Source organism: Dendrobates tinctorius, unplaced genomic scaffold (genome assembly GCF_039654945.1).
Source record: "Dendrobates tinctorius isolate UK_male_01 unplaced genomic scaffold, ASM3965494v1 ptg000070l, whole genome shotgun sequence".
Classification (NCBI taxonomy): Eukaryota; Metazoa; Chordata; class Amphibia; order Anura; family Dendrobatidae; genus Dendrobates; species Dendrobates tinctorius.
The window spans coordinates 29,918,073-29,940,000 of NW_027361738.1; the positions used below are offsets into that span (position 1 = coordinate 29,918,073).

General features: G+C 46.7%; 1 pseudogene; it reads right to left on the reverse strand.

Annotated features, from left to right (window-relative positions):
* Window positions 1-267: 267 nt before the first annotated feature.
* Window positions 268-18,216, reverse strand: LOC141095509 (nuclease EXOG, mitochondrial-like; annotated as a pseudogene).
* Window positions 18,217-21,928: the final 3,712 nt, after the last annotated feature.

The following is a 21,928-nucleotide window of genomic DNA, read 5'->3' on the forward strand; positions in this document are numbered from 1 at the left end:
TCATACTTTCTTCAGATTACATAGCGAAAGCCTGCTAATGGATTTCTTTAAATATATACATGTATTTCCATCCTTTGACAAGTAAAAGAAAACATCTGATAATCCCTGATGAGTTGGTAATAATGGCCTGGTATCAATAGTCATAGCCGCACAAAGTGAACACTCAGCGGGCAGCAAGATTTCTCTCCCTTCAAGAGTCCGGAAGGGAATGATCAAAGCCTTCTTGGTCCGGCTCACGGACCGACCCACTGAATAATGACAAATGTAACGTTTTTTTCTATGCTTTATTCCCCCCATATTTTTTTAAGTACTTTACAAAAGTCCTCATTTAAAGGGATTTTTCCTTGTTAAAGGTCACCTTTACAGATTCCTGAGCAAAGAAAAATAGAACTTGGTTCCATGTGATTATGGGCCCTGTAACATGCAGCTATGACTTGTTACCCTTGTCTTCCGTCTCGTACAGTAACAGTCTCACAAGACTCCAGTTCATTCTTCTTCTGTTCATAAAGTTCTAACAGATACCAGTCCGGCTTTATGTTGGCCTTACGCAATTCTAGCATGATCTTCTCCACTTTCTGGAGGCTTCTTGCATTCTTCATGCTCCGTCCTGCAATGTATAGTTTGAACTCTTCTAGTTTAATAAGCTTACAGGTGTCCTCCTCACAAAAGTTCTTCACTTCTTTTGATTTGTCCACTTGAGGGAAGAAAACAAGACCAGATGACTTCTCAAGTGTCTCAAGAGGGACCTGAAATTCTGGCAACTGATGCTGAAAGCTGATGGGGACGTTGGGAACAATAAAAGCTCCTTCAGCTAGAGTCTCCTCAGAGGGCTTCCTCCTGGCGAGGATCACCTTGTACAGATGTGTGGGCATGGCTACATCATCACTGCCAATAACCTGAAATAAAAAATGAGCAAGAACATCTTCATTACACCAAAAAGATCACAGTGCACCACCACAAATTGCAGTAGGCCTCTGTGCACCTACATGGAGACTTCCACATCGCCCCTCAAACACCCCACCCATCTTCACTATTAAAGTTTAAACTTTAAGGACTTGTAAGATTTAGAAAACGAATATTAAAATGCCATCAAATAGCGAAAGAAGCTGCGGTGGGCATCTCTATTCCTGGGGACCCAACTGGCCCCCAATAATATAAACTTTCAGCCCACTTATTTCACTGTTATCTGACAATTGGGTCCCGGGAAGCGGGGACTGCATTAATGGATAAATAGAAAATCAGCAAATACCTTTATTACAAATTAGATTGTTTAAAAGTGCCACCAACAAGGTGCATTCATTCTCACTAACCTGTCCGTCCAACGCCTAATGTCAGGTCTGTGGCAACAGAAAGGGAACCTGTCACCAGAAGTGTCATAACAGCTAAAACTATGACTTTACTTAGCGTCTGTGCTGCATTCCATAAATGCTTATATACCCCCTGTATACTCCAAAAAAAACCTTTAAAGTTCTCCCGCGTTGTATGGAAATCGGGTCGGTCCTGTCCGATGGCCATGGTTTAGGGCCTCTTGATCCCTCCCTCCCGGCTGCTGCTCGCCGCCCTCTTCCCCGGCTGCTGCTCGCCGCCCTCTTCCCCGGCTGCTGCTCACCGCCCTCTTCCCCGGCTGCTGCTCACCGCCCTCTTCCCCGGCTGCTGCTCACCGCCCTCTTCCCCATCTGCTGCTCGCCGCCCTCTTTCCCGGCTGCTGCTCGCCGCCCTCATCCCCGGCTGCTGCTCGCCGCCCTCATCCCCGGCTGCTGCTCGCCGCCCTCATCCCCGGCTGCTGCTCGCCGCCCTCCGTCCCGGCGGCTGCTCGCCGCCCTCCGTCCCGGCGGCTGCTCGCCGCCCTCCGCCCCGGCGGCTGCTCGCCGCCCTCCGCCCCGGCGGCTGCTCACTACCCTCTTCCTCGGCTGCTTCTCACCGCCCTCCTCCTTCAACTGACATGGATGATGCCTCACATCAAGATTTCGCCAGGCAATGTGGATGCATCAAGGAGTCACCTACGTCAATTAAAGAAGGAGAACAGTGAGCAGGAGCCAGGGGGAGGGATGGGGAGACCTGAAACCACGGTTCCAACCTCTATAGTGCCCACAGAATGATAATGAAATGGGGCAGCCCACTAGAAAAAAATTTGATGCAACGTTACAAAGCACCAGAATTTTATAGTGCTCACAGAATTATAATAATGACATTGAGCAGCCTACTGAAAAAAAAAGTGGAAGCCAAGTTACAGAGTATCAAAATTGTGTATTCTAATAAAGGAAGATCCAGACTCTATAGTGCTGACAGACTGATAATGAACTGGAGTATCCCACTGGAAAAAAAAGAAGCCAAGTAAGAGAGTGTCAGAAGGGTGTACTCTAGTAAGGGAAAAAAGGAAGTTCCAGACTCTATAGTGCTGGCAAAATAATAATGACCTGAAACTGACCATTGAAAACAGAGTGGTAGCCAAAATACAAAGCATTCGCTTTGGAACAGTTCCAGCTAGACTGGTACAGTTAGGTCCATATATATTTGGACAGAGACAACATTTTTCTAATTTTGGTTCTAGACATTACCACAATGAATTTTAAACAAAACAATTCAGATGCAGTTGAAGTTCAGACTTTCAGCTTTCATTTGAGGGTATCCATATTAAATTGGATGAAGGGTTTAGGAGTTTCAGCTCCTTAACATGTGCCACCCTGTTTTTAAAGGGACCAAAAGTAATTGGACAGATTAAATAATTGTAAATAAAATGTTCATTTCTGGTACTTGGTTGAAAACCCTTTGTTGTTTTGTTTAAAATTCATTGTGGTAATGTCTAGAACCAAAATTAGAAAAATGTTGTCTCTGTCCAAATATACACTCACTGGCCACTTTATTAGGTACACCATGCTAGTAACGGGTTGGACCCCCTTTTGCCTTCAGAACTGCCTCAATTCTTCGTGGCAGAGATTCAACAAGGTGCTGGAAGCATTCCTCAGAGATTTTGGACCATATTGACATGATGGCATCACACAGTTGGCGCAGATTTGTCGGCTGCACATCCCTGATGCGAATCTCCCGTTCCACCACATCCCAAAGATGCTCTATTGGATTGAGATCTGGTGACTGAGGAGGCCATTTGAGTACAGTGAACTCATTGTCATGTTCAAGAAACCAATCTGAGATGATTCGAGCTTTATGACATGGCGCATTATCCTGCTGAAAGTAGCCATCAGATGCCTGTTCTTAGCTGAGAGGAGTGGTACCCAGTGTGGTCTTCTGCTGCTGTAGCCCATCTGCCTCAAAGTTCGACGCACTGTGCGTTCAGAGATGCTCTTCTGCCTACCTTGGTTGTAACGGGTGGCAATTTGAGTCACTGTTGCCTTTCTATCAGCTCGAACCAGTATGCCCATTCTCCTCTGACCTCTGGCATCAACAAGGCATTTCCGGCCACAGAACTGCCGCTCACTGGATTTTTTTTCTTTTTCGGACCATTCTCTGTAAACCCTAGAGATGGTTGTGCGTGAAAATCCCAGTAGATCAGCAGTTTCTGAAATACTCAGACCAGCCCTTCTGGCACCAACAATCATGCCACGTTCAAAGGCACTCAAATCACCTTTCTTCCCCATACTGATGCTCGGTTTGAACTGCAGGAGATTGTCTTGACCATGTCTACATGCCTAAATGTACTGAGTTGCCGCCATGTGATTGGCTGATTAGAAATTAAGTCTTAACACACAGTTGGACAGGTGTACCTAATAAAGTGGCCAGTGAGTGTATATGGACCTAATTGTATTTGCACTAACAGCAGTGATGAGGGCAGCAGGTCCAAGCATTTACCCTGGTTTTGGATATTATACCAAGTAAGCCCCCCCAGATTACGATTACGGCTGATTGCTGGCACAAATCACACATAGGTGCAAAAACGACAAAGAATATTTCCCCAAAATCACCCATGATGCCAATGATCATGCCATGGAGGTGTTGCAAACCTGCCATTCGCTGCCCCACGAAGCCTTTTATTACATATTATGCCCATAGCTCCTCATTTAAATTCTGAATTTATAATTTATCAAATTAGAATCTCACCCTGGTTACTGAGCAAACAGGTAGCTCTTAATGAGAATGTGCGGTGTCTTTCACCCTGAACTAAGAAATTTAGTGGATCGGAGGCTGCCGATAAGAGGAACTTCATTTCACGACTGAACGCTTCTCAACACAATCAGGCATGAGCAGAAAGCAATGATCAGCCAGACTGAAGGAGGCTCATTGTTTTCTAGAACACGGCGGCCGACCGGTCATCTCTGAAGTCACTACATGAACATGTGGTGGTAAACAGCGGCTCACCTGATAAGTGACACTTTTCTTGCCGTCCTCATTCTGCACGGGTAACAGCAGGGGGCGCTCACAATCCAGACATCATCGAATCGCTGTGTCAGGTCTCGACAATACATTTCAAACCTGGATAAAGATTTCAAGCAATGAGAAAAATGAGCCGCCATTACTCCATTGTAGGACTGATCTCATTACACTACACATGCAATGGCCTGGCTGATGACTGTCCCCGGAGAACATGTCCACCTCCAGCCGCCTTCGGTTATGTCATTCTTTGCAGATATTTCTACATATCTGTATCTGAAGCTCCAGATACGGTTCTCCTAGACCTGTGAATAGGAAATTTACCTAGTTACATAGTAATCCAGAAGCAGAGGGGTGTCACCATACAAATAGATGCCATCCAGGACAGAGTATGAAATCACCGTGAATAATGACATTTATGGGATGGGGTATTCCCATCCCATAAAGTGATGGCATGTTACTTTATGATCGGTGGAGGTCTGACCTATGGGCCCCTCACCGATCCTGAAAATGTTGTACTCTCTACAGAGTGACGCCAGAGGGGAACTACAGCTCAGCGGTATACCACCACCTTCCTCAGCGCCTGTGCTGCATTACAGAAAGTTGTATACTATGTCCTGACTCCCCCTTATATCTCCAAAAAAAACTACTGAAGTGCTCCAGCAAGGTATACAAATTAGGACGGTCCGGTCCCAGGGGTGTCATTACAGCGGGGCCTGTCCCTCCTCTCCCCTGCTAAAAGCCGTCTTCCAGCTTTGATTGATGTGGATGACGTGTACTGTGTCATCCATATAGCTGAATGAAATCTCGCGCCTGAGCAGGGACATTGCCGGATCGCACAAACGCACTTTCCTCTTCTCTACTGCAGGCCGAGCATAAAACCTAACTGCGCATGCGCCGGTACATGTCTTTCCAGCTCCTGCTTACCAAAACCATTTTGCCAATATTGTTTTCTGGGCAAAATGGTTCCGGTAAGAAGGAGCCAGAAAGGAAGGAAGGCTGTAGAAGGCGCCATGTCTCGTCATATCTTTGTGTTTGTGACATTGAAGGCTCAATGTGGGTTCAAACTGCAGTGGTCCAGGAAAGACCACGATATGTTAAAAGGATTGTCCATTACTGAACAGCCTCTCATTAAATGCTAAAGGACACCAGATTTAAAAAAAATAAAAAATATATTTCTATATATTTACACACACTTGTCGGATGGAGGTTATTCCAGCAATTTTTAATCACTGGTATAACCCGAGTCTTTTGATAGAGGACACTGGTGTCACAGGAGCGTTGCAGACTGCCACACCGATCAGCTGCAGCCTTCAGTCAGGTGAAGCCATTTTGTCTGATGCCACGATGAAGGCTGGAGCCGACTGTCATGTCACATAACCTCTGGAAGACAGCTCCAAAAATCACTGAGATGTGGAGTCCGGGTGGTAAGGAGGTGATTTTTGCTATTGACAACCCCTTTAATCTTTGAACATGAGGCAGGACTGCATCTGCATTTCAGATTGTAAAGTAAATCCCTGTTGACCATGGACCTTACCGATTCCAGAAGCCGGCGTTGTTTTTATAGTTTTGGGGCACAATGTTTGACAGGTAAAATGTTTCAGCCATGGCCTCCTGTGGACGTAAAAGGGAACTGATGTAAATAGTCAAAATAGTAAGGGTCTGTGCACACGCTGCAGAGTTGTCGCTTTTTTTCTGCACAGATTTGTCATAAAGTGAATGAGAATCCTGAAGTCTCATGCACTTATTGCTTATTTGGTTTTTTTTTAAAATTCGTTTATTGAACCAAAGGCAGGGTATACAGTATGCAAACCGACAGCAATGAAAATATCATGTAACACACATTCATATCACAGAGCAACAATGTCAAGCAGCGTGTGTATACCAACTGTGCATTGAATAAAACATACTGTCAATTGCCTTATATTAATCTGTGTATTATTATTCAAATAATAAAGCCTGCCTACTTCTAAAACATTACTACTACAACAAAACAACTATTTGCAGCCTGTGTCTATATATTTAGCTCTTTATCATGCGATATCTCCGTCCTACAACGTGAGGTGAGAAGAGTTCCACCTCTCCCATATCTTCTCAAATTTACCGGGGCACCCTCTGCTTTGGTAAAGCGTACGCTCATATGGGATAATCGAGTTCACCAGTTCTATCCAGGCCCTAAGGGAGGGATCCGAACCCCCCATCCCCCGCAGTGCCAACACCTTCCGTGCCATGAACAATGTCTCCCTTAAGAAAATCCCCGTATAATGTCCCCATGTCTCATCATCCACACCCCAAACAGACAAACCAATGGCTCAAGGGGAACAGGAATCTGTGCCAGGGAGGTTAATAATGACGTCACCTCTTTCCAGTAGTGTACTATAATCGGACATTGCCAAATCATGTGGATAAAATCTGCAACGGATGCATGGCATCTCAGACACTCCGAAGATTGGAAACGGCCCATCTTAAAAAGTCGAGTCGGAGTCAAATATGATTGGCTTATGATATAAAGTTGTATCATTCTATTGTTAATTGACGGAGACACCTTAATTGGTGACTCCAGAATTTCCTCCCACTCCTCCCCCCCCCCCCCCCCCCGTGTGTCAGGGATGAGCCTTTCCCATTTCCCCCTAACCAAGCATACGGCAGATTCCGTCCCCACCGATAGCATGTGTGTGTACAGAGAGGAGATGAGACCCTGTGGACCCTGTGATTTAAGAATGCCTATCAAGGGTAGAGACGAGATGGCACCATTCATATCGACATATCTCATGTGCGATTGAAGGGCCGATCTTAATAGCAAATATCGGAAGAATTGTGACCTCAGGACATTGCACTTAGCTTGTAATTGTTCAAAAGATAATAGTGTACCGCATTCATATATATCCCCTATCGTAGAGACACTGCACTGAGGCCAGAATTCAGCAGATGGGTGGGCCAGCAGTGTCGGAAAATAACTGTTATTCCATAAGGGCATTCCAGCTATGATGTCACTAAATCCAACCACCCTCTTAATCTGTCTCCAAACTAGTCTTGCCAGACGAAGCATGGGTAGCAGACGTGGGACTTTTACTTTTTCCATCTCCAAGAACCCTAGCGGGCAATCAGAACGTGCGGCATGAAGCAAATGGCTCTCAGAATTAGGAAGATGATTACCAGGCATCCACTTATTTATAGCTCTTGCCTGTCCCGCCAGAAAATATAAAAAAAAATCCGGTAGCGCCACCCCCCCCCCCCCTTTTTTGGCCTTTGTACGGTGGTTAGCTTAAGTTTTGGCCTAGTTTTCACCCATATGAAAGATGTAATTTGGGAATTTAAGTTAGTGAAAAAAGACTTAGGCACCACCACAGCACTATGTTGGAGAAAATAGCTGATCTTAGGGAGTAGTATCATTTTAATTAGATTAATGCGTCCAGCTACAGACAGCGGGAGTTTACTCCAAATCGCAAATTTGACTTTAACCATCTCTAATAATGGATATAATGAATGCTGCAGCCAGGATCATATTCCTCACCAATCGTTACACCGATGCCTCTACCTTGTGCCAGTCATTACACTGGCTACCCATCCACTCCAGAATTCAGTATAAACTTATTACCCTCACCCACAAAGCCCTCCATGGCTCAGCACCACCCTACATCTCCTCCCTTGTTTCAGTATACCACCCTACCCGCGCCCTCCGTTCTGCTGATGACCTGAGGTTAGTATCCTCAATAGTCAGAACCTCCCACTCCCGTCTCCAAGACTTTACACGTGCCGCGCCAATTCTTTGGAATGCACTTCCCAGGTCAATACGATTAGTCCCCAATCCCCACAATTTTAAGCGTGTCCTGAAAACGCATTTATTCAGACTGGCCTATCGCCTCAACACATTAACCTAACCTATCCCTGTGTGGCAGAGCCAAAAGTTTTACCATAACCAGGTTCCCAGCATCATGTTCCCACATGCTTTATGCATCCATTAGCCCTCTGTGTCTGTACTGTTACACATTTAACATTATGGCTGGTCCATACAATCAGAGCAACTGTTACCACCCACCTTTCGTGTCTACCTCTTTCCTCATAGACTGTAAGCTTGCGAGCAGGGCCCTCACTCCTCTTGGTATTTGTTATAATCTACTGTATGTGATTATTGTTATGCTGTAATGTCTATTGTCTGTACAAATCCCCTCTGAAATGTAAAGTGCTGCGGAATATGTCGGCGCTATAAAAATAAAATGTATTATTATTATTATTATATATATATTAAGTTGTAGATCAAGTGTGCTAGATTGAGAAATATGAACACCCAAATATTTAAAATGTGGTACAATAGGCAACAAGGAGAGAGTCTCGAGTCGCGGCATCGGGACATGAGAAAGAGGCATCAGAGCAGACTTCTCCCAATTTATATACAGGTTGGAATATCTACTGAATTAATTTATAGTGGCAATCACCCCCGTCAACATCTCCTCCACTCTATCCATAAATATTATCATATCATCAGCATATAGGCCTATGGCATCCACCCGATCTGCTATCTCTATACCCATAATATTAGAAGTTCTCATGCGAATTGCCAAAGCCTCTATTGCAAGAGCAAAGAGGGCCGGGGAAAGGGGACAACCCTTACGAGTCCCCCTGTGTAAAGAAAAAGACTCGGAAATGGAACCATTTACAATGACACAGGCTTTAGCTTTCATATATAATGTATTAACCCATTTTAAAAATCTATTTCCAAAACCGTATTTCTGCAAGCATGCGTGGAGGAAAGGCCACTCAAGGGAATCAAAGGCCTTGGCCGCATCCAACGATGCCAATGCCCATCTATTGTCCGGCATCAGGGAGCTATATTGAACCACTGATTGAACCCGTCTAATATTAATGGAGGTGCTCTTCCCAGGCATAAAGCCGGTCTAGTCAGGATGTACAAGTTCCAAAATAATTGAATTTAGCCTAGTTGCCAAGATCTTCGTAAAAATGTTGTAATCCACATTTACTAAAGATATGGGGCGATAAGATCCACAGTCCAGAGGGTCCTTCCCTTCCTTCTTAAGCACTATTATATTAGCCTCATAGAAGGACTCCGGCATGACCCCCCCCCCAATCTCCCGGAACACCGACAACAAAAGTGGCGCTAAAATCTCCCGATATTTCCTGTACAGCTCAATAGCAAACCCATCCGGCCCAGGGGCCTTCCTAGAGGCCATATCCCTCATGGCATCTTCTATCTCTTCCAGAGTGAACTCAGCGTCCATAAAGGCCCGCTGAGAGGCACTTAGCGTGGGAAACGTTATATCTGATAGTCTAGACACCCCTGGTTACCAATGAAAATGTTTTGAACTGTACAGTGAGCTATAATAATCATGGAAACATCCCATCGTCGAGGACACCACTGTACCATTCAATACTATCCACCCACATCGCCAGACCACTAGATCCAAAAATGTAATCTATACGAGATAAGGAACGCCTAGTGGAAGAATGGCAAGTATACTCTCTTGTTTCTGGGTGACGTGTCCTCCATAGGTCCAACCATCCACTACCTTCTATAAACTGTGATAATTGGGATGTAGCTACTGCCGGGGTCCCACCCTGTGTCCCGTCATCCAGTCTCAATCTATCGAGGCAATTATTCATAACCAAATTAAAATCCCCCATACAAATAACATCTGCGTCTGGATAGTTTAAAGCAAAACAATGCTTTTTGGAGAATCGCCGTACCAGCTGGAGGGGGATTATAAATACACAGAATAACTTATTTCCTAGAATTGATCAGTGCATACACAAATATGAAGCGCCCTTCAGAGTCTCTCCGGGCCTCCCATCTAACGTCTTTGTGTATTAATAATGAGACCCCCCTAAAGTAACTGGTGTGAAATGCGTGTATAGACCATTGAACCCATGGTTTTTGTACACTCCGAGCAGTATCCCTGGTCAAGTGGGTCTCGACCACAGCCACAATATGATGGTGATAGTGCCTAATTTGTGAAAATACTTTAATCTTTTTCCTGGGGGCTTTGATACCCCTCACATTCCACGTCATGCAGATTAATTCAGATCCCATCTCCACTTATCTGGGTATGTTGCGTATCGGTGCCTAAGTAGAACTCAGAGACATCACACAAATAATAGGACTTCCATTGGCTGCAACCTCTACCTAAGTAACACTGAAAGCTAAAACTAAAGCTTTTGGAAAAAAGACAAAATATAACCCTAGTAACATAGGAGCAAAGTCCCGCTCCTCTATCAAAAAACAAACAAGGGGATACCATCACTGAACACAGTGTCCGGTATTGTAGATCTCTGGGTGTCCGCCAGGAGAGCTCCGATTAAGCCCGCAATCAGAGGATCCAGATGAAAATAGGTACTCTAGGACTCCTATGTAGGGGACCCTCTATGGGACCGCAGCCACTCGGCAGCCTCCGCCGGATCCGTGAAAAACACGGAGGAACCCCCGTGGACAACCCGAAGCCAAGCTGGATAAATTATGGAATATATAATGTTCCTTTCCCTGAGCCGCTTCTTGATGTCGATAAATTGCGCACGCTGCTTCTGGAGTTCCACGGAGAAATCTGGGAAGATTGAAATCACGGCGTCGTTGAACTTGATGGGGCTCTTTTGTCGTGCGAGGAGCAGAATGGTGTCTCTATCCTTACAGTTGAGGAGACGCACCAGGAAGGGTCTAGGCGGGGCCCCCGGAGGTAGAGGTTTGGTGGGAACTCTGTGGGCTCTCTCAACAGCGAACACCGAGGAGAATTCATCTCCCAGAGAAGTCTTAAGCCAGCCTTCTAGGAATTGCTCAGGGTGTTGACCTTCAGAGCGTTCAGGCAGACAGATGACACGGATGTTGTTCCGATGCATTCTGTTTTCTAGGTCATCTGGCTTTTGCCTCCAGGCGTTCATAGATCCCGCTACCTTAGTTAGCTTAGCCTCCATAGGTGTAATGGTGTCTTCCACCCGGGACACTCTTGTCTCCACCTCCGTGATGCGCCCCCTCATGGCCTGCATATCGTGACGGAGTCTCCCCAACCTCAGTGTAGACATCCTCTATTTTCTCCGTCAGGGATGTCCTGGTGAGGGAGATAGCCTGCATCAGCTGTTCAGATGCCTGTTTAAGGGTCATTTCTTCCTGTTCAATCTCCTCTCCACCCTCTGAGGGACGATTTTTACGTTGAGATTGTGAGGTGTTCCGTAAATAGCGTGCGCTCTCAGAGGGGTCAGGTCTGACAAATTCCTTCAATTTTTCTGCTGCCGTCGAACCCCTAGACCGATTCATGTTTAAGAACCACGAAGTATCCCAGTGTAGCTGAAATTATACAGTCCAGAAATCCTCCTGTTGCGCTTATATGTATATAACAGGGGTTACGTTTATTAGTTATAGCCTGGGAGCAGAGTTCATGTAGACAAAAATAGAATGTCACCAAGGCTCCTATGGCAGGGGGGAGGGATACCTACTCCCAGAGAGATAGCAGCAATGGGAGGGGGAGCAGATTCCCCCACTGTAATGGCACCAGCAGGCCAGCGATGCAGAGTAGAGAGAGGACATTATGCAGGGCCCATCTTTCAGGGCACTCACCGCACTCCTCTCAGATCCTTTAGGATACAGGTCGCTGCCCCTGCGACGCTGCAACACTGGAGACTGGACACCGCGCTCCTACTGGCAGAGCGCGCGTCCTATATGGCCGCCGCTCCCTGCGGGCCCCGCCGTCCACTCCCGTCTTCCAAGGCTCCCCCGCTCACCGCGTCCTCTTTTAACTTTCCAGCTGACTTCTTTACTGCACCAGCAGCGGTGCAGCAGTGGGGGCCGACGCGCAGCTCACAGCAGCCGAACCGCTCGCCCAAGATGGCCGCCGCCTCGTGGAGGAACAGCCGCCCACTCCAGCTCCTCCAGCCGCTCACACACCGGCCGCTCACCGTCCTCCTGCGGGGGCCCAGGGGGGATCCCGGTATCCAGAGGGGGCCAGGCAGCCCCGAATATGCCGTTGAAAAGGGTCCTAGCATGCAGGATTATACAGGATGGTGAGGAGCTCTCCCGTCCAGCATCCTCTCTCCCTCACTCCATAGCCACGTCCCCCCTTATTGCTTATTTGTGACTTGCAGATTTCACTCATATTAATGAGTGGGAAAAATCTGCACCAAAAAAAAACATTTAAAAAATGGGGCAAAAACGCATGTATTACACGCTGTTTTTCGTGCCAAGAGATGCCGAAATGGTACAGAAATATCTGCACCAAACATTTAACGGCTGCACACACCATAAAGCTTTATGACAAGTCAAAGTAATGAACTTTATATTCCATATTCTTATGTAAATACAAAAAGAAAAGAAAAAAGACTAATTTTTTATAGATTTTCTTCTTCAGATAAGCAGAAAACAGATTCTTACTGTAGAATATTTACTGTCCCCCGCTGGCGCCATGTGACCCCGGGACCACCCGCTACGTAAATAGTCTTCATTGCTGGCACTAAATAATTGCGGAATGTTTGGATCCGGTTTAATTCGGCAGTGTTTCCGGTCAGCAACGCCTAAGGAAAAGATAAAAAAGAAAAACATGTTCTAAAACCTAGACAAACAAAACAAAGCACAACACCCCCTGAATTGGGGGGCAACTATATTTATACTGAGCCATCCTGCTGTTTACAGTCCCAAGAGGGGCCTTTCCATTGGCAGCTGTATACGACCATTAGGGCTCGCTCCCACTGGCGATTAAAGAATAATAATAATCAGATTGCATTCGTACCAATTTAATCCTATATTTCATTATCTATCAGTGGCGGGTTTTTGCCAGCGCTGATCGGATTGCAATCGGACAGGAAAAAAAATGGCAGCATGCTGTGATTGCGCGCCAAATTCGGATCTCACGCACCCATACAAGTCTATAGGAGAGTGTGTAACATCGCACTGCACTCGGATATCAGATGATCATTTCCACTGTGGATTTGGTCACTAATCCACAACAAAACGTGTAATGAATCCACAGAAGGAACCAGCATTTGTTGATCGTGGATTCCACCCTGCTCCGTTACTAAGCATTATTGAATAGGGTGAAATCCACAATCAAAATCTGTACATGAATGAGCACGCTGCAGATCTGACGTCGGCACCATGCTTTCATTTTTTTGCAACGTGTGACTGAGACTTTCAAGTCTTCTAGACTGCTGCAGACTAAACCACAATTCCGCAAAGTGTGAACTTGGCCTCAGGACATGCCGCAGCCTCACTTAAAGAGGACCTGTCACCTGTGTGTGGCTGCACGTACGATGTAAGAAAAGAGAGAGCAGCCACAGACCGACGGTTTTACAAATCATAACTCATTAAGAAAGACGTCCAGCAGTGTCCCTAATGACAGGCTAAAGGTCCGGACTGTCTAGAAAAAAAATCAGGTCCGAACTTCTGGGTTGTGGGATCTGGACATACAGAGCGAGATCCAACAACCCTCCGTGGCCGCCGTGACAGTAAAGTGCGAGGCCGATGATCTACACCACAGCGGATACATCATTTACTGAGAGGCGAGGTAACCGCTCTAATGATGTTACCGACTGGTAACTGCTACGTACCGGACGGGGCGACACTGGTTTGGCTCCAACGTGAGATTTCATGACACCTCACGAGGTCTCACACTGAGGGAATCTGAATGCCACGATCTAACAACATGCAAGTTTGAACCTGAATTTTGCTAGAAAGTCGGGTCTTTTAGGTTGGTATTAGCAACACTTTTTTATTTCATTTTTGCCCATAGGTTGTTTAAAAAAAAAAATTAAAAATCACCAGTCGGAGGCTGCCCGCTGTTCTCTTAAATAAAAAGGGCGACCTGAGACTGGTGACAGGCGCTCTGTAATGTGACCGCTCTAGACAAATGTCTAATGCTACAGTTTTCCCAACACTGAAGTCAGTAAGTGAAAACGGAGTCAACTCAGAAACAAATAGAAGAGGTTTGAAAACTTTTTTTTACTGCATGGGAATAAACATTAAGGCTATGTGCCCACGTTGCGTGTTAAACCGCACACAGAAAACCGGACTCCTTCCCAGAAATCGCGCGTTTTTTCCGTGTGATTTCACCGCGATTATGATCGCGATTTTCGTGTGCGATATTCAAGCACTTTCCAAGCGATTTGAAGCATCACTTGGAAAGTGATTGACAGGTTGGTAACATTCGTCAAACATAGTGTTTGACAAGTGTGAGCAGCTTTTTAATATTGAGGCCGCCAATGTTAAAATGCTGAAAAAAATAAAAAAATCGGGGTATATTTACCTTCCGACGTCCCGCGCTGCATTCTCGGCCTAAGCGTTCCCAGTAATGCCTTGCGAGACCTGTGATGACGTAGTCTCGCGTTGCTATAGCGATCTCGCAAGACCACGTCATTACAGGGCCTTGCCGCAAGGCATTACTGGGAACGCTTAGGCCGGGAATGCAGCGCGGGACGTCGGAAGGTAAATATACCCCGATTTTTTATTTTTTATTCTTTTTTTTTACAGAGGTATGGTACCCAGGGCCTGGAGGACAGTCTCCTCTCCTCCACACCGTGGGTACCAACCGCAAATGAGACGCTTCACTTCGCGCATGGTGGGCATAGCCACATGCGGGAAGTAAGCGATTCTCATGCATTCCTATGGGTGTGGAATCGCGGCAATTCTTTGCGATTCCGCACAAAAGAATGAGCATGCTGCGATTTTTTTCCGCGATGCGATTTCGCCGTGGAAAAAAGCGCAGCATTAGCACAGCATGTGCGGAATACCATAGGAATGCATGGGGGCGTCATGTACACGATTTTTAAATGTTTTCGCAGTGTTTTCGCGCCGAAAATCGCTACGTGGACACACAGCCTAAGAATTCACTACAACGTTGTCTGGCCTAAGTGGTGAATTGTCAGAAAAAATACTAAATACATCAAAAATGAGATGTGTAAGAGTGCCACTAAAAATGGATAACTGTGATCCTGACATATTGTTAGACCTCTGGGAATCCAGTGCTGAATAAAGGGGGCTGTCCCACTCTCTGTCTTCAGGAGGGCACAGCTCCCGGTGAGCATGAAGTCAGAAAATAGGAACGGCAATGAGCGCCCGAAACATTGTGACAGATGAGACGAGCCGCATGTTTCCACCGCTCACTGGAACGGAGCGCTCAGCTGCTGTTACAGGAGGCGGCTCTGTCTCATTATTATGCTTTACATTATATAGCGCCAGTAATTCCACAGCACTTTACAGATCTTGCCTTCACTGTCCCCATTGGGACTCACAATCTAAATTCCCTATCACTATGTCTTTGGAGTGTGGAAGGAAACTGGAAAACCCAGAGGAAACCAACGCAAACACGGGGAGAACATACAAACTCCTTGCAGATGTTGTCCTCGGTGGGATTTGAACCCAGGACCCCAAAGCTGCAAAGTAAAGGTGCTAACCACTGAGCCACCGTACAGTGCTAACCACTGAGCCACTTTGTTGCCCATTGTGCTTCTTACTAAGAGACCAGCCGAGGTAATGGAATTAATTCCCTTTTTGCTCACCAACTATTTTCTCTTTTGTAAGATGCTCAATGACCCAACGTGGGGTCTTCTTTGCTTGATCATAAGATAAAGCATGACCGATATATTGCCTGACCTCCTCTCCACTCTGCGGGAATCCAAACTCCTCCAATGGAGACTTCTGTATGGGTTCTGGGGGAAAAAAAAAGGGTTAATATTAACATTATATCTGGTTCAGTAGGATCAACCCTCCTAAGCCATCTAGATGGCCACGCAAGTAAATAAAAAAAAAAATTAATAAAATGATAACGTGACGTCTTCAATCTGATCTTATTACCTAGAAATCTACACTTGTCTTCATATGTAAATGAACGGTTAAGATCTACGGGCCGGACATAGATCTCCCTGAGAATCTGCCTCCAGAGACTTTTTTAAATGAAAGGAGGTGTTACCAGTGTAGATCAGGAGAGCTGACTGTCAGTCATTACATGTCTCACACCAGCAATGCCGCATTTCATTTAAAGTTGTCCACTGCTAGGACAACCCCTTGTCATACCCCACGCTTTGCCCCAATAAGATAAAAAAGCCTATACTCACATCCCGTGCCTGCGCTGCTCCCACGGTGTCAGCACGCGCTCTCTGCAGGGCTCTCATGCGGTTTGACACTGGCACACAATCAGCGCTGGCATCACTGTCCCCACCCTTCATATGAATTGAACATGAAGAGGAAGTCGGAGATCAGCCGCAACCCGGACTTACTCTTCATGTACAACTCGTATGAAGGCGCGGACAGTGACGCCAGCGCTGATTGGGCAGCGGAGTCACGTGTCACATCGCACAAGAGCCCCAGGACCGCGCGTACCGGCCCCGCGGGAACAACGATGGCACAAGGGGCGAGGATAAGCTTTATGTAATCTCTGTAATCATTCTGCACCAAAATACTATCTGTGCCAACTGTTGGCGGCATAAACTTAAAATGAAGGAAACAATGGTGTAAATTGCTGTTGCTTCACAATACAGCTCAGCCTGCAGAAAAAACACCAAATATCAGAGCTACAGACAAAAAAAGAAAAAAAGTGTCTAAAAAAAACAGAACAGAAGAGATGCTGAGCAGTGATGAGCGTGCTGAGGTGTTATCTGGGCATGCTGGAGCGCTAACAGTGACTTCGGTGTGCTGAATAATATGTTCTAGTCCCTGCGGCTGCATGTGTAGGGTCGGTGGGCCGAGCTGGGGGGGTGGTCCCTCGATATACCGCGCAGAGACAAAACAGAGACAAGATGGAGGCAGGTTCTGGGTGCAACAGGTCCAAGTTTATTCCACTCGCCGTCCGCCTGACGGCCTCTGCAGTACACCGCACTTCACCTCACGGCCCTCCATTTCTAGGGCCCGTTATACACACCGTACTTTCACACTAGGGACGTACATGCACGTACCGTCCCTTCTTCACTGTTTGACGCTCCTGACAGGTCCGTCACTGTGGCCGCTGTGTACATCCGCAGCCTCCAGATGTTACAGCACAGTGGAGGGGGTGTCATCATATCCCACGCCCACTATGCGGGCAGACGCCTCCGGCTTCCATGTGGAGCATCTCTCCCGCCCGCAGCATGTCTATATATGTAGCGGAGACGCTCTGTCTCCACAGGATAAATCTCACCCGTACAATGTAATGGGAGCCGTGATCCCGCACGGTTCAGTGATCACATGTGGAATCAGCGGCGTTCAGAAGCCGGCAGCGCTGTGGATGGAGCGGACATGTGCTGCCAATACTGACCGTGGGAACATCCCGAGGAGTGACTGACAATCCCTGCATGTGCCGCTGCTGTCAGCCACGAGACATGCAGCCGCGGGGACCAGAGCATAGTATTCGAGCACGCCGGGCACTGCGAGCACTCGAGCATGCCCAGATAACACTTTATCCGGCCCCGCTCACTCATCACTGATTCCACGGTGTGGACGTTGCGCTTTTTTACTTCTCTCCTATAAACCGACACAGAACAGACCCCAGACAGACCCCATAACGATCCATGGCCCCTCTGCTCCGTCCTGACAGGAGGGGGCGCTGCAGTAAGGCAGAGGGTGAGAGGGGAGCTCGTACTGACGTCACTGAGAGCAGGGACCCGGATGCAGGCCGCAGCCCAGGCGTCTATGACAGGGCCTCCCTCCACAGGGGTAACGGCGCACACGCTCCACCAGGGGGCGGCTTTCTCACCTGGCTCGTCTCTTTTTCGCTCGTATAAGTACAGCGCGGCTAAGCAGGACGATGTGCTCAGTGTAGCCCCCAGCACGAAACCCCCCAGAAAGCGGCGGCTTATAATCCTGTAGGAAATATGTCCTGACATCTTCAAGTAGTTGTAAAAGACGAATGAACCGGAGCCGCCACCTGCTGGCCGGGAACAGTACAGCACTCGATTTACAGTAGAATCCAAGGCGTGCTACCAGCGACATCTTGCGGCCAGACTTGTTTATTGCATGTGAATAAATTGTATGTAGACGGGCGCCACCTACTGGCGCGGAATAAGACTGCTGCTGTGCTGGTGATCGGACATGAGGCGTCACATATCTGAGCTGTGATTTGGGGTCACCTCAGGAGTCAGGTATAGGTGTAAGCAGGGCCGGACTGGGGCGAGAATTCAGCCGCGGCATTGTAGGTGCACAGGCCACGTGTGGGATGAATGTGAGACATCTCCGTGCACTTGTAGGTTGTAAGAAGTGAGGTTGGAGTAACACGACTCTATGGCCGGGGTCAGACTTGTGAGAAACTCGGACGAGCCTCGCATCAATACCCGGCACTGCCGCCGGCACTCGGGACCGGAGTGAGCGCTGCATGTATTTCTATGTGGCTGAGCGCTCCAGGCCGAGTGCCGGCGGCAGTGCCGGGTGTTGATGTGTGAGACTCGTCCGAGTTTCTCACTTGTCTGACCCCGGCCTATAACACGGTTGCAGGTGGTCCAGTATCACAGCTCCGTCCTATTGCCGCCACTTTACCTACATACCGGGGTCTCGTAGATAATGATAAGGACGCTGCGCTCTCCATGGTGTTGGGGGTCTTCATACAGCTCACGGGCCGGGATGTAGATACCCCCGGAGCTAATACTGATGACCCATGCTACAGACAGCGATCAGTCTCAAGTCCCCAATCATCACTTTTAACCCTTTCGAGACTTTACAATTTTCTGTTTTTTGCGTTTTCCTTTTTTTCCTCCCCTTCTCCCCAGATTCATAACTTTTTTCTTTTTCCACCAATACACCCACATGAGGGCTTGGTTTTTTGCAGAACGAGTTGTACTTTTGAACGACACCATTGATTTTACTGCTGCAGCCAGGATCATATTCCTCGCCAATCGTTACACCGATGCCTCTACCTTGTGCCAGTCATTACACTGGCTACCAATCCACTCCAGAATTCAGTATAAACTTATTACCCTCACCCACAAAGCCCTCCATGGCTCAGCACCACCCCACATCTCCTCCCTTGTTTCAGTATACCACCCTACCCGTGCCCTCCGTTCTGCTGATGACCTGAGGTTAGCATCCTCAATAGTCAGAACCTCCCACTCCCGTCTCCAAGACTATACACGTGCGGCGCCATTTCTTTGGAATGCACTTCCCAGGTCAATACGATTAGTCCCTAATCCCTACAATTTTAAGCGTGCCCTGTAAACGCATTTATTCAGATTGTCCTACTGCCTCAACATATTAATCTATCCCTGTGTGGCACAGTCAAAAATTTTACCATAACCAGGTTCCCCGTATTATGTTCACACATGCTTTATGCATCCATTAGCCCTCTGTGTCTGTACTGTTACGCACTTAACATTATGGCTGGTCCATACAATCAGGGCAACTGTTACCACCCACCTTTAGTGTCTACCTTTTTCCTCATAGATTGTAAGCTTGCGAGCAGGGCCCTCATTCCTCTTGGTATCTGTTATGATCTGTGTGATTATTGTTATGCTATAAAGTCTATTGTCTGTACAAATCCCCTCTGAAATGTAAAGTGCTGCAGAATTTGTCGGCGCTATAGAAATAAAATGTATTATTAATATTATGGGGGAGTGCTGCCTTATATTACAGTCTGCCTATAGGGGGTGCTGCCTTACATTACAGTCTGCTCATTGGGGGCTGCAATATACTATACTACGTATATTGAGGGCTAACTGGTGTGTTATACTATATGGAGGCTGTCTAGGGGGTGTAGATTACAGTAAGGGGGCCATCATACAATGTGGATTTTACAGTGACCATCATGCAGTCTTGGAGCCATCATTGGGGGATACTAAGGGGTCAGTATATATAAAGTGAGGGGGTATTATACTGTGTATAGGGGAGCGGTACAGGGGGTATACTCAGGACATTATTAAATGTAAAGTGGGCACTTATTGTTATAGGGGAACTCAGGTTACTGTGACTGTGAAACGGGGCATACAGAGGGCATTATTACATTCTAGGGGGCAAAATGTGGGCACTGTTTTCTAGGTCACTTGCACCCGGCATTACTGTATTATAGAGGGATGCTTTAGAATTTAGAGGGCACACAGAATCACACAATTGGTGCAGTAATAGGGACACATACGGCAGCAGCGGCTCAGCATTGGGGTATCAGGTGCAGTAATAGGGACACATACAGCAGCAGCGGCTCAGCATTGGGGCATCAGGTGCAGTAATAGGGACATGTACGGCAGCAGCGGCTCAGCATTGGGGTATCAGGTGCAGTAATAGGAACCCATATGGCAGCTGCGGCTCAGCATTGGGGTATCAGGTGCAGTAATAGGGACACATACGGCAGCAGCGGCTCAGCATTGGGGTATCAGATGCAGTAATAGGGACACATACAGCAGCAGCGGCTCAGCATTGGGGCATCAGGTGCAGTAATAGGGACACATACAGCAGCGGACCAGCATTGGGGTATCAGGTGCAGTAATAGGGACCCATATGGCAGCTGCAGCTCAGCATTGGGGTATCAGGTGCAGTAATAGGGACACATATGGCAGCAGCGGCTCAGCATTGGGGTATCAGGTGCAGTAATAGGGACACATACGGCAGCAGCAGTTCAGCATTGGGGTATCAGGTGCAGTAATAGGGACACATACGGCAGCAGCAGTTCAGCATTGGGGTATCAGGTGCAGTAATAGGGACACATACGGCAGCAGCGGCTCAGCATTGGGGTATCAGGTGCAGTAATAGGGAAACATACGGCAGCAGCGGTTCAGCATTGGGGTATCAGGTGCAGTAATAGGGACACATACGGCAGCAGCTGCTCAGCATTGGGGTATCAGGTGCAGTAATAGGGACACATACGGCAGCAGCGGCTCAGCATTGGGGTATCAGGTGCAGTAATAGGGACACATACGGAAGCAGCGGTTCAGCATTGGGGTATCAGGTGCAGTAATAGGGACACAAACGGCAGCAGCGGCTCAACAGGATGAGGGGTTTGTGCAGGTTGGGGATACATGGTGATGGGGCTGGAATATTAGAAGTGAAACGTGTCAAATATTTTATATTTATTTATATGCATCTCCAGTTGGAGTACTGAGGGTTTTGTTTTGATGTTTTGTTGTATAACTATATAATTTCAAATTTTTTTACTTGTGGAATCTGCATAGCGTTTATTTCCTAAATTGTGTATTTTGTGTTGTGCCTCGGCTCGGGTTCTGTAGGAGGACCATTGGATTCGTATTGTATCTTATTTTATGCTATTTTTGACTGTATATTAATTACTGCTGGTGTCTTTGTCCTGGACGCGAACTTGCGGTGGTTCTTCTGAGCGATGGGTCCTGGCTTTCTTCTTCGGCGTTCAAATGGATATATTCCTTCTGACGCCTATTTTTTGAACTGACAGTCTCCTCTTCCCCTTTAAAAGGTTATTTTTACCCAAAAAACTGATCCTTTCTATAATAATCTACAATATCCTCTTTTAAAATATTCCCCTTTATTACAAATGGCTGAATGGTATAATTTATGTTTTCATATTCCCTTTCTATATATCAAAATTATCTCTTACGAAACTCTCAGTTATAATATTGAATTATCCTTCTCTTCTATAAAATTTGCTTTTTTGAATGTAACCTTAGATATAGATTCATTTTTTGTCTACTAATTACTGATAGTCCTTTACTATGACATCATATATATAATTTTTTATTGTTTTTAAAGAAT